Genomic DNA, 5,338 nt, shown 5'->3' on the forward strand with positions numbered 1-5,338 from the left:
CCCGCAGCCCCCAGGAACGGTGTCCGAGCTGCGGCGCCCGCTGTTACAGCTTTAAGGAGTACTTGCTTTCATTTTTATAGAGAGAATACGAACAGAAAACACTCCTGAGAGTAAAAAAGTTAAATAAAATAATCTCTAGTTCCATTCAAAGCAACGACGCAACGTTTGTCAAAGCGAGTCCTTCTCTTGTCCAGCCAGGCACACACCCAAGGCATGCAGTAACCCATTTTTCAGTTTTCTGTAACACAAAATCACCTTAATGCCACTGAGCAAGCTGAGTGAAACAAGGTTTACGTGGATGCAGAAACACTATTTATGTTTTAGAAACCTCTAGACCACGCACAGAGTAGATCAAACATGTTAAACTTGTGTTTTCTTGCTTCACAGACAACACTAAATGCTCTGAAAAGACATATTTGGTCCTATCTCCTTTACTAAAAAGGGAAGAAACATCAAAAAACAGGTGTTCAGCCTGTAAAATAGAGTTCTTAAAGGAAGGGCTAAGGAAAAAATTAGTAAGAGCAACTGTACGTTTCCTTCAGTGGGATAGCTCACAACTGAAACTCTACCACGTGCGCAGGAATTTGCTGACTTTGTGGTTTTAGTTTCTTTTCATCCTCTATAAAATACTTCTATCACATGCAACAAGACCTTTATCAATATTTGCAGTGTTATGCAAGACACATTCATGAAAGCATTAAAAAAAAAAAAAAAAAAGGCAAACTACTGTGTAGTCTCTCAGAGACCCCTCTAACAGGTACAGTCAAAGTAGCTAACATAAAGGCATAAAAAAGGCTAACATAAAGAATGCCCTGGCAGGCGCAGAAGGCATGTGCTGCCTTAGAGAAGGAAGCAAAACAGGCAAACCAGGTTGGCCGGTTTATTGCACTATTCAGTAAGTTACCCGAGCTAAATAAATACTTGAACTCAACCCAGCCTCTCAATAAAGACAGTTATGCTTCAAATATCTCTTTTTAGTTCATTGGTTTATTTACTTTTCTGCAAGAAACACTGATGAACTGAAGTCAGATACTATAACTGATTATGAACATGCACGATAGGCATTTTAACCATTAAGGACAAAAAACAGAAAAGGTCACTGTTGTAGTTTGCATTTGCTTTCAACAGCAAACTGCAGAATGAGATGAGTATATGTATATATATATACACACACACTATTGAGTTTGAAGCTGCTGAAAGTGTGATCAGTTTGCCTGAGGGCAAGTATGCTACTTTTGTACCATCCTAAACCAATACAGTCTTTCAGAACTTGCACAAATCCCAAACTGTATCCCGGAATGAGGGCTGCACTGAAAAACATCTTGGAATTGTTTTCTTAGACGTGCTAAGGCATGGGTTTAGTGGCTTCTTACAGTAAAACCTGCACTGCGGGAAGTTCTCATGTCTCCTTCCAGAAACGGTCAGTGGTCTCCCAGCTTTAGAATAACATCTTGCTCCCTCTGGACCGTCAGATCCCTTTCAGATCTTCCACCTTCACAACACATTACTTTTCAACGTTTGCTAGTTTCATTGCTTTCTTGCCAGCCCACAACCCTTGCTGCGATAGCCTATACAAACACTAACCCAAAACAGGCCCCCCACCTCTCTTCTCCTGCTGAGCTTGCCCCCGCTCCCTGTAAAACTTTTCACTAAAAAGCTGCATAACTTCTGGGTCAGAGCACTACCGTATTCCCCAACTCAATCTGCAGTACTGACATACCTGTTCATTTGAAGAGGGGATCACAACGTTGTCTGTACTTTTCTGCTTGGACCAGTAAAAGCACAAACCCCCTCTATTCCACACCCCGCTGACTGGCAAGAAATGATTCTTACCTTTTTCCACAAGGCTGCTGTTCAACTGGTGCGCCTCTGTGCTGTGCCCTGATCATGGAATTAGTGGGACTAGTCGAAGGATCTTGCTACAGAGATTATAGCAAAAAGAAGCTAGCAGGCTGAAACAGCAACTCAGTATTTTCCTTTTTTACTGTCTTCTGACAGTGAAGCAAGTATAAAAGCTCTTGTCAAAAACAGATGAGAGTGTCTGAATTAATTTTAGATAAAATTAGCTGTTACAGGAGAGAAGAAAACACTGCTTAAAACAGTACTGAAAAATCTTGGCAAAGTTCATTACAGCGAGATTTTAAACATAGCTGACAATTCTTTTCTTAGTTATGTAAGAAAACTCATACGATGTCTGCTCAGTACCTTCAACAATCTGAAGACTATTTTATCTGCCCTTTCTCTTGACATGCATAAATTAATCCAATAGTAGTGAGATCCCTCCAACATTAGAGCAGTTTTTCATGCCATGTAGTCCCCACGTATATCATAGGACTACATGTCGTTATGAATGGTAAAACTGCCAAACTAGGACGAAATTATCTACCACCAGCACCACGTGTATCTGCAAAGGCAGAGATCGTGAACACATCTCTCAACCGAATTTCCAATCTTCACATGCCTAATGAGGTGCATTACTACCCAATCCTAAGTAAAACATTGTCTCAACATGGTGTATCTCTTAAAATAACAAAACTACAAACTAGTTAATATTTGTAATTTTTGTATTGTTACCTTTACTATCAAATGTAAATAGCAAATGTACTCAAGTAACAATGTAATCAAATAAATGTATCAAATGATAGCAAATGTAAAATTGCATCTATTTCTCAAACTGATGAAACCCACCCCAGAGGCAAAAATCAAAGTGGAAGTAAAGAGGGCAGCATTAAGAGCTGTCATATTTAAAATAAAAGTTAGCACGAGTGAGGTTCTACAATGGTCTTAACTCCCGTCTGTGTAGTAAAAACTGAGACAGCGAAGCGCCAGTAAAAGCATATGTAATTGCTCAAAGCTTATTTCAAATTCATTATCAATGAACAGGTACCGCTTTAAGATATCAGCACATTAAAAATTTCCTGGGAAGATAAAATCAATTTTTCTTGTAACCGATAAGCAAAAGAGGCTTAGTGATCAGTAACCAAATTTCTTCAAGATGTCTATTAGTCTGTTCAGCCTTTGGGCAACTACGCATCACAGGCTGCGGCAGATGCTCTAACCTCCAAAGGCTGCCCCTTCTCGGTAGACTTAAAGACACCCCTTGCTTGTTTCAGACTTACTCACTACTTTGAACCTCTCCACAACAGAACACACAACTTTGCAGGCCATTTGAAAGGCTCAGGCGGTGAATACAGTAAGGCCCTTTTTGCATCCTCAATTTGAAGTGAAGTTTCTCTCCTGTAGATCTGAGGCTAGTGAAAGGGAAACAAGTTACATTTCCTGCTTCAAATTAACTAGTGACAGTGGTAAACAGTTACCTTGAATAGGTCATATAGGACACCACGTGGAGCAAGAGTACCTTGGGTATCTCCTATCTTTCTAGCTGTGCTATGGCCAGGGTGAAAAACCACTGCCATGCAAAGGTGCAGTATAAGGCACATTGCCAGCTGAGCCACTTTCAGTGAAGTGATTTGAACAGAATCAGATTCAGCTCCCATTAGAGCTCCACCTGGGAACACTGTGGGAACCCTAATCAAGCCAGCAAACCCACAAAACTATTAAGTGAACACAAGTCAAGGAGCCTTCATCAAGGGGGACATTGTCCCTAAGCAGACTGATGAAACTGAACTCCTTACATGAGAACAGTGTATAAGCAAGTGAGGCCACAAAATTCTGCTCAAAATGCCAGACTGAAAGCCTTTTTATTTGGCCTAATAGAACCTTCTTGCCAATAAGCATTTTCTCTAGCAGTGAGGTTGAGATGACAGAGAAAAATCACAAGCTGAACAAAGACAAGCTGAAGCAAAGCAAGTGTTCCACATATCCTGTAACTACATGTTCTTACCTTACAGCAGGAAGAGGAGTGGAAGGAACAGCATCAATGGACTTTATATTAGAATCCTGGCACCTGGACAGCCACATTTTATGGTTCAAAAAGAGAAAACATGAAGCATCTATAGAGCTATCAATCATATAGATCATGTAGTCCGCCATATTACTAGCAAACAGATCTGTTTGTGGACTTCACGTTCAGGATTCCCATTAAAGTAGGCTCAGGAGAGATTAGTCTCTGCAACTTGAAGGTTACCCAGAGAAAAAAATAACATGTCAAGACAATGCACAGGTTGAAGGACAGAAATTAACAGAAGAAAAATGGTATGTTACGCTAAGGGTGACAGGCAACTGAAGTCTACTTTGAAGAAGAGCACAGCTAGAGTAGACGCTCCAGCTCATGGCAGATGACTGTGAAAGAAACTGAGGTAATGGTGTATGAGTTGACCTTCCATGTTTCAATACGAGGAAAAAGTGAATGATAGTTCTTCAGCCCTCTTCAATAACATTAAATCTATAAACATTTCTTGTCTGCAGTGTCTGTGGAACACAATCACCCACAGCTTGAATTTGATATTATTCTGAAGTGAAAATGTTTAATAATTTTACATTTTGAAACTGATTTACACATACTCCTGAGAAAATTATAATAATTTAAGATTAGTGATAAACAAATACATAATAATTAACTACACATTTCTTTAATTATAATTTATTTGTTTAAAAATATAAAAGTAATTCATAGCTTCAAAAATAGACTTTTGACCCCCTTTTAGCTAGTAAGATTTAACAATGGGCTTGAAAATACTAATGTTACAGATTTTTACAAGTTAGATAGCATACCTGTAACTACTTTTAATGTATTTGTATTAGCCATGCCAGATAACATAGGTTTTGGTCTTTATAAAATTTAAACAATTTGAGCTACAAGCTAGATAGCAACCATCAGCTACAAAAATCCTGGATTTTTTCTTTTTTTAATGGAGTACTGAAAGCCTATTTGCTTTTGTATTTCATCTTAATTTAGTGCATAAAAATATCATCACAGACCTGAATCAACAGGTGGTAACAGGCTACTAGTAAGAAAATATCTTTGTATGCAATCAAGTTCATCACAACCCACCTCTCAACAATCATTTTACATTTCCTAGAAATGCCTAGGGAAGTGTACGTGCCTTTTACCCTTCCTTGATGATTCAACATACCAAAGATTTTAAAGATCAGAAGGGAGGCGAGTTCCTCAGTAGAAAACCCATCATAGGAAAAACTCCCCATCTCTAGTATGTGGTAGGATTCAAGCAGCTGGGCCACCCAAAGGAGGTCACTAAAGGGACACAAATGCTGCAGCTGGACTACAGCTGTCATAGGGATGATATGAAGGTTCATTATGGTGTGGCAAGTAAACTAGCAGCAGGAGGGTAACAAATTTCAGTTATGGTCTGTACTGTCCTGTTAAGGTCAGGATTTTATAAATATGAATTAAAACATTCTAATTCTTCTATAATTA

This window comes from Charadrius vociferus, unplaced genomic scaffold, assembly GCF_000708025.1.
Source record: "Charadrius vociferus isolate BGI_N301 unplaced genomic scaffold, ASM70802v2 scaffold650, whole genome shotgun sequence".
NCBI lineage: Eukaryota > Metazoa > Chordata > Aves > Charadriiformes > Charadriidae > Charadrius > Charadrius vociferus.